Source organism: Pteropus alecto, unplaced genomic scaffold (genome assembly GCF_000325575.1).
Source record: "Pteropus alecto unplaced genomic scaffold, ASM32557v1 scaffold61, whole genome shotgun sequence".
NCBI classification, from domain to species: domain Eukaryota; kingdom Metazoa; phylum Chordata; class Mammalia; order Chiroptera; family Pteropodidae; genus Pteropus; species Pteropus alecto.
Window position 1 is genome coordinate 7,479,465 of NW_006434835.1, and position 9,156 is coordinate 7,488,620.

General features: G+C 40.8%; 1 pseudogene; it reads right to left on the reverse strand.

The window, feature by feature from the left end:
* Positions 1-2,436: 2,436 nt before the first annotated feature.
* Positions 2,437-2,552, reverse strand: LOC112478567 (annotated as a pseudogene).
* Positions 2,553-9,156: the final 6,604 nt, after the last annotated feature.

Here is a 9,156-nt window from a genome sequence, read left to right on the forward strand (position 1 = left end):
TTAAACAATCACTCAGGCAACCACCGCAGTGCCCGCACCTTAGAAACCTTCCATGAGCATCTCTCCTTCACAGTCCTTCCGCCTGCCCACCCCGCCCCCATCCGTCACACCTGTCTTACGCTTATCTTTGCTCCTTCTCACTTCCTTTGGGTTGCTTTTTTCATCGCATTCTTTTTTCTTCTTTCTACTGGGTTGGCGGTTTGATACTCCACTGCAATTATTTTAGTGGTTTTCCTAAAAATTGTAATTTGCATGTCTACATTACCAAAGTCAAAAATGAATAACTATTTGTGCCATCCTTTGACATATTCAAGAACCCTGTTGACCTGTGTGTTATGTAAGGTATGCCTTATAAGGTGTTACCGTATTCCTTTTTAATATTATAATGTATTATTATACATTTTTCCCATCCTTTTACTTTCAATCTACTCTAGGTTGTTGCACATTAAGTGAGTTTCTTGCAGACAAAATATAATCAGGTCCTATTTTTCATCCACTCTGTCAATCTATCTTTTAATTGGTATATTTAGGCCATTCACGTTTAAAGTAATTATTGATACGTTGGCGTGTAACTGTGTTCTTTTATCATTTGCTTTCTGTTTGTTCTGATTTTCATCTCTTTGTTTCTCTTTTCATGCCTTCTTAGGGATTGCTTGGATATTATTTTTAATTTCATTTTGATTTACCCACAGTGTTTTTGAATATATCACTTTGAATAAGATTTTTAGTAATTAGTCTAGGTATTAAAATATATATCCATATTGACATTTTACCACTTCAAATAAAATGCAGAAATCTTAATTCCACATTGGTCCCTTTATTCACCCCACTTAAAAAATATAACTGACAATGATTTTCTCTACATGCGTTATGCACTGCATCAGATCATGTTATAATTTTTCCTTCGGTCAAACATTATAAATATTTAAAAACATATGCGAAAGGATAACGTAATATATTTATCTCTAGTTTTACATATTCCATCGTTCTTCCTTTTTTCTTTGGGGCAGCCTCCTTCTTCATTGTTTTTCTGTAGAGAACTTCAGTCATTCTTTAAGCATAGTTCTGCTAGCAACAAATTCTCTTCGTTTTTCTTTATCTGAGAATGCTTGCATTTTTCCTTCACTCCTGAAGGATATTTTTGCTGTGTCTAAAATCCAGAATTGATAACTTTTTTTTTCAGTACTTGAAATATTTTATGCCACTTCCTTCCGGCTTCCATGGTTTCCGCCCAAGTTTTACGTGTTTCTCTCTAGCCTTTTAACAAACTAATCACATCTGCAGTGATCCTATTCCCAAACACATCACGTTCTGAAGTACTGGTGGTTAGGACTTCAACATTTGAATTTGGTGGAGTGGGAGGGAGAGGTAGAATTCAACCTATAATACTTATCCTGTCGGCTCTTTAGAAACAAAGATATTTAAAAAAAAAAAAATTCAAATGTCTTATCTAAATTTTGTCATTATTTCCAGTGGTATGGGTAGTTTGAATACCATTTTATTGTAAATCTTGATTAGTGTTGGTTCATTCTTTTATTCAATCGTTTATTCATTTAGTCAACAAACTTGAGTTCCTACGCTGTGCCAGGCAGAGGTAATAAAAGGACTAATTATATATAATGCCAGCATCTAAGAATTCATAGCCCATTAGGGGTGTGGTGGAGGCATAAATACACATAGCCGTAATGCAAGTTGGAACAAGCTCAGATCCTAAGAGTGGTAAAAGAATGTGCTTTGGTGATTTCTAAGAGGGAGGTTATTTCCATATTAAAATGAATCAAGAAGAACTTTATGGAGAAAGTAGCATTAGATCACCTCTAGAATAGGTGGGATTTGAATACATGCACACGAGAAAAGAGAACTCCTATGAGAAGAAAGAGATTAAAAGGCAAAACGAAATGTTCTCCCTGCACAGGGAACAGAGGTTTGCTTCCCGCATCTCTTCTTTCGTGAATGCTGATGGTGCCATCCAACAAGTTTGAAAAGTTTTGCAGAGCAGAGATAAGGTGTTATGTCATCAGGAAGAATGAGCCAGACTTTAGAATTAATCATGCCTCAACCTGAATCCCAGCTCCCACACTTGAGAGCTGTGTGCTCTTGACTTCCCCAAGTCAGTTTCCTTAACAAGGAGGATTCTGATAAATGAATGCAAAGCACTCAGCATTCTTCCTGTATTTCCTCTCGAGTGACAGCTACAAATAAGACTACTGTGTATGATGGTGCCATTTATGTGCTTCACAATGTTTCCCGGTCTGTTGGCAAGTAGGGGTGCGATCCACCCCCCTTTCCACCTGTCAAGTTTGTGTCTTTGTGGCTCAGGGCTGCATACACCTGGAGGAAGGGATGCCTGCTTCTTCCCAGCAAGGTACCCTCCCTTTGCCTAGCAGTGTATCAATTTGAGGGGTAGGGGAGAGAGTACTGTTTTTTTTTTTTAAATGCCTACAGCACCTGGTCTTCCTAAGTGGTCTCCCATCCAAGTACTAACCAGGCCCAACCCTGCTTAGCTTCCGAGATCAGACATCGGGCTTCTCCAGGGTGGCATGGTCCTAGACCATGAACCGTGGCTCCACTGGGGAGCGAACCCAGGACCTTCTGCATGTAAAGCAGATGTGCTAACCACTACACTATGAAACTACGTCCGCGCTTTTCTGATTCATATAAAAGAATAAAGGCTGGCCGAAGCTCTGGAAATAGGATGGGCATATTGTAAAGCCAAATACGTTACAGTTTCAAACTGACTTCATAATAAACATTTTCACAAGGAAAAGCCAAGGTACCTCATGACTTTTTCCTAAACGCCTGTGCATTCTGTTCACAATCTATGTTTTATTTTTCTGATTGAGACTATTGTGACATCTTACCTTATATAATTTCTTTTTGGTGCAATTCTAGAATCTGAGACAAAATATAAGAAGCAGAAGACATCTTTAAAAGCAAAATTTAGTGTTCTGCTACTGCACAAAGAGCAATAAAGAAGACCATGAAAAGGTGTGCTCTAACTGCACGGTGCTGACATGCGCAATGTGGAGAAGTATGATCCTTAGAGCTGATTAGAGAACTAATTATAATTAGTACTGTTATATGGGTTAGCCAATCTCGATATGGTTAAGAAACTAGATGTTCAAAACTGTCCAGTTACACCTGAAACGTTCCAGTGATGTCATTGAGACGGAAACATTAGTAGAAACATTTACTTAAGTACAGATGTTTCGCCTCCACGAAGCCTTCCTCCCCATCTCTCCAGTCTGTTGATCTCTCCCACTTCTGAATCCTCGTGACACTGACACACTGTGGAGAAGAAAGTTACTTGGACTCCAACCCTGACTGGATACCTACAGGCAGTGCCACGTCAAGAAAGTTATTTAACTTCTCTTGGCATCAATTACATCTTTGATCCAGCTGCTGTGAGGATTAAATGAGATAATGTATGTAAACCACTAAGCAGAAGCGCCTATCATATGGTGATCTCTCAATAATTAGCAGCAATTAATATCATCTGATATTTTTAATTTTTTCCCACCGCACTGTACTTGCTTGCACATCTGGGGTTACGTTAACCTCCTCTAACCACCTGGAACCCAGGCTATTTTCCCAAGCTATGCCAAAATCATGGTAAGAATCGTGAGTCTCGTGCTACGGATTATCAAACACCTGGGCTGAGGAAAAGCTGCAGAAGCTCATACACAGATATGTTAGCCTCTAGTCGTTCACTTGTCACGGTGTATGTAGCTTACTGTTTTGAATGCATGCTTCCTTAAGTTAAAACATGTATTTCCCATCAAAGAGAAATTAAAAAATAATTAAAGTCTATGGGCAATAATTTTAACTTCTGCAATACGGTCTACTGTGCATTCTCAATCAGCCACGAAGAATCGGAGACTGTGGCTGATAATGGTTGCCTGCGTACTTTCCTACAGTAACAGACACGTACATGATGAGCTGGAAAAGTGATGAAACAGGCATTGTCGTCGACCCGAAAGTTTACAGCTCTCATTTACCACCTCGCAACAGGACTTAAAGGATGAATATATCTTTCCTTCTGATTTGAAAGCTAATTTATTTTGAATTTATTTGATACAAAATGAAAGCAATTTCAATTTTCATTTCAAACGAGTTTCTTGGAGCTGCAATCTAAAACAATGATGTTTAAGACAAGCCAGTATGGATAGTGGTGAAATGCACTTTCAGAGGCAGCTTTTAGAGGCAGACAGCCCTATGTTAAAATCTTGGGTGTACTATATACTATTTATATAGAGTGAAAAAGTATAATGACAGCCTGGTAGATGGGTGTTTATGAGAAGTAGATAAGGTAATGCATGATTTGTTTAGATGGTGCATGGCATGTTATAAGCATCCAGTAAACAGTAATGATTGTTCTGCCACCAAAATTATAAATTACAGTGAAAGCATTCAGATAAATGTGGCAAAGGCCAGCTTAAACAAGAATATTAACAAAAATAAAATACTGAGACAATTGTTAAAATGTGAGCTCCAGGAGGCAGAGCTATTTGTCTATTTTTTCTCACTGCTTTATCTCCTGAACTAGAACAATCTCTGACACACAGCGAGTGCCTAATATATATTTGTTGAATTCATTAATAATGAGCCCTAGGAAATTACATTCCAACAGAGGACCCCTCAGAACTGGGAAAACATTATGATGCGTACCTCCTTCATCCTCCCAGCATGCTCTCTGCTGAGGAATTGACAAGTTTGGTCATGGTTGGGAGGAAGCAACACCGCAGCTCAGAGCTTTTCAAATGTGAAAAAGAATTTCCTTTACAGTACAGACTCTCCTGTTAAAGATCTCTTGTGATTCTCTAGTCACCTAAATGGAAACTATCTCAGTCCTTTTGGATAGCCAGTGACGTGAGTGCCAAGAGCAAAGGACTCGATACTGGATATTTGGCCTTGGTCTCAAGTTTGCCGTTCAGTAGCTATGTGGCCTGAGGTCCCTGTAATAACCACCAACAAGTGGAGCTTATAAGAAGTCAGAAATCTGTTCAGCAAGAAAGGGAAATAAAGTTATGAAACATTCTGAGTCAGCTCCCTTCCCACTAGAGAGAAAAAAACCCTGATTTGTCTCTACCACAAGATTCCTGAAAAGATCAAATAAAAGCACTTAAAAATGATCACTGTACAAAAATATTTTTCTTTGTCCAGAAAAATACTACTTTATTCCAGTAATAGCTATAGCTTATTGTTAAGATTTTTGAAAACTACTGAAAAGAAAGAAATTGAAATACCTGGACTATAAAAGCAAACTGAAAAAAAAAGAAAAACCTAAAAAAACTAAAATGGCTGCCACTAATAACAAAAGCTTTAAAAATGTATTTCCTTTCAGAATACTTTCTTAGGAACATCATTTTAAAACTGGGCTTCTTGCAACAGCTAATTTTTTATATTGCAGGCCTAAAAATAATATGCAAAACAAAAAATCTTTCTGCGCACTTTTTAAACTATAGTGAAGAAAAAAATGGCGATGAGAGAAGAGGTGGGAGTTTGGTCGGTCTATTCTGAGTTTTGTCTAGAAAAGGGGTTATAAGCATAGGTTATTCCTATTCATCTTTCTGTCTCTGAAATCACAAACAAAAATCAATGATTTGTAGAGAGTTCGAAACACTTTGTTACCAGAAGAAAAATATAAGAAATATACTGAATTAAAAAAAGGACACAAACTCTTCGGCAGATCAGCAGGGTCAAGCCGCCTCCTCCATATCTCCTTTGAACACAGTGGTGCCTCCTTCAAGGTCGCCAGGCCCACGCGCCGCAACAAACATGTAGCAAATGCTCCGGAATAAAGAGATTTGCTTTTTCAAAAGACGGGAAGCAGGAATCAAAGCGGGCGGGGCCAGGCGGCCCGTACCAGGAAAGGCACTGAAGCAGGGATGCTCTGGGCGCTATCCCGAGAAGCCTTGCATGTCATCACAGGAGAGGTTTGAGGACAGCGACCTGAGTGCAAGGGCCGCTCTGCAAATAAGGAAAGCACATGTAGCTCATTTCCCAGCAGTGGTTTCTCCCGGGGAGTGGGAACTGTGATACGTCTGTGTGTTTGCTTTCCTGTGTTTCCCAAATCTACCAAAAACGGTCAGTTTTTGTAAACGGGAAAATAGCAAATAAAAATGTTACAGTTCGAAAATTTACCTCAATGATATGGATGAGATTTCAGTAGAAAGGGCTTTTTTAAACAATTAGTTATTTCAAAACCCCTTTATCTTCTTAGTCCGTAAATTAATGTCTTGGAGACACCGTTTTACTACTGTCCCCGCCCTCCAACTTCCACTGTAGCTTCTCAAAGAATTGATTAGGCTGCTTGACTGTTTTTCCAGGAATTATTTAAACATCATCTAAATGTGTAGGCAACACTTCGCCACCATCTGCTTCTAATGAGGACGCTAATGATGACGATCACAGCACTGCGGATTAAGACTCTGGAAAAGTGCGCATGTGTTTACAAAGCTGTGGAGATTAATTTAGGTCACAGTTTCGGGAGAATGAGGTAAGTGTTTCAGCATCGTCTTTATGCCTCTGCTTTTAAGGATTTCCACTTCTCTCCTAGACGAGCTGTAGATGTGGGTGCCAAGGACACTCCCACATGGGTGTAGCCCCTGAATATAATTTCAAAGAATTGACAATCAATAGGGATCAAGAGAACAGGTTTATTAATCTGTGAATTGCCTGAGAACCACCAATGTATGTTTTCTTAAAGCTGGTTGGGAAAATACTACTTGGGTCTGAGGACAAGTGGGACACACCTATCCCCGCCCCTCACCCCATCTCATGGTAATGGGGTCTGCAACAAGCCTTTATTAGATAGATCTCCTATCCGGTCATGAGCTGAAATTCTGCATTGGGACAGTAGGTGGGTATAGTTTTCTTACACTGAGACATGAAACAGAAAGCAATTCTCTTCCCTTTTATAGATTCACTAGGCAAGCAAAGAAAGGAAGAAGCATGAGTCTTAGCAACCGGATTAGTGCGAACCCAAAGAAACTACTAGAGAGAAAATCTGAAATTGCTCATTTCGAGATCCCCACTCACGGGAAAGAGAACAGAGTCTTCTTTGGCACAGGAAGAAAAATCTTGACTGTTTTTTTTCTCTTTTCCCCCATTTCTGTTCTCACTTAAGCCATTGGGTTCAAAAGCCGAGACTATGGTCAGCCAGGAAGGAGTATAGCTTCACTCAGAGAGAAAGATCAGCGGTGCCCCGAGGGGCATGACTTACAACCTGGGCCATTCTATTCTTGTCCCCAGAGTCAGAAAAGAGTCAGAACACGTATTAGTTAAATTAGCATCACAGACAAATTAGCATCCTAAGCCCAAAACTCTTCACCTCTTCTATTTCTCATTTCACAGCATACCCAGCGACATCATCCAAATATTGCCCAATGAGATTCACAATGAATAACAAAAATCTCTCAAATTTGAACGCGGATCCTACCGCCCATTATAACATTCCAAGAGAGAAAGTAAAATAAATAATCAATTCTCCTCTGCCTTTTAAGTTTAGAGAACTGAAGTCCTTGCTCCTATGTTAGGCAGAATAATGGGATAATGTCCCCCTCCTTCCCCCAAAGATGCCCACGTCTGAATTGCTGGAATCTGAGAATATGCTATCTCGCATGGCAGAGGGGTGTTAAGGCTGCAGATGGAATTAGCATTGCTCATCAGTTGACCTTAAAACAGGGAGATGGTCCTGGATTGTCTGGGTGGGTCCTGTGTAATCGTGAGAGTCCATAAAAGGGGAAAAGAGAGGCAGAAGAGGAGGTCAGAACAGAGAGAAGGTAGCAGGAGAAGGACTCAGCTGTGAGGATGGATGAAACGGGCGATGAGGCAGGAAATGCGGGAAGCCTCTTGAAGATGCAAAAGGCAACGGTGCAGACGCCCCCTAGAACCTCAAGGAGTCAACACAGGCCTGCCAAGACCTTCACTCTATCCCGGTGTAACCAATTAAACCAATGTCCATTTTGGACTTACAGACCCATAAATTAATACATAAGTGTTGTTTTAAGCCGTTATGTAGGTGGTGATTTCTCACAATAGTCTAGAAACTAACAGACCCCCTACTTCCTTACTCTGTTCTCCCTCAGCCAGACGTGCCTCACTCGGAGGGGGTCTGGGCTCTTCGTCAGAAGCGGCATCCGAGCCACCTCCTGATGGAATAGTACAGCTCTCAGCAGCTCCAAAATTGAATTCGTTTCTCACCATTACCAATTTTCCGAAAGGACACATAAGAATATGACAGCACCAAATTCATGCCGACAAAATTTAGGTAGAACCAGCAAAGCCCCCAGCCTCAGTCAGGAGCAGCTACCATACACAGAACTGGGCTGCTAGACCCCAGTACTCGGGTCAGAGCAGAACGTGGGCTCACGGTGCCACCTCAAGCCAGAGGGTTAGGGCTGGCTAAGAAAGGGAGATGTTTTGGGCTTCGATTCTGCCAGAACGCTCTCATCTAGCCCAGGGGCCCCAGTCTAGAACTAGGAAGGAGAGATCTTGTACTGAGATGTAAGCTGTGACCTTGCAATTTCTTGGGGGGAAAATTACATTTATTATACAAATATCTGCTAAGAGAGGCCTCCGGGACTCACCTAACGTGCAATATTCGGACAGGTATAGGCAGACACTTCCTCTTAGGCTCTCGCCCTCTGGAATTCTATCTCCATTTTGAACTGTAGGTTCCAGAACTCAACAGTGAACTGTGTAGACTATGCTTAGCGACATTGTCTCTAGAAAGAAGGCTTCCTCGCATTTATAAGGTTTTTAACAGGAAGCTCATCAAAACCAGCTTCACCGCCTTGGTTTCTCTGCTGTCATCCACCCCATTAAGATGCCAAGGCATATTTTATCAGTGGCTACTGCCTCTTCCTCCTGCTCCTGAGTTACTCAGGCTTTGGAAGCTCATCACTTAATGGCAGTCTTCTGGTTCTCTACATCTGTCTCAGTTTAAAATTACCTTCAGCAAACTCATGAACATGCAAAAGCATGTGCGCCTCTGGGGGCCAATAAGAATCAAGATGCCCTAGATCAGGTGCTCCCTCTGTGAATCTTTCTATCCCTCATCTTTTCAATTGCCCAGACTTTGACCAACCTGTTCGGTTTTCCCAGCAGCAAAAACTTATTTCCTCACTTTTCTATCGCAGATGGATGTCTCTG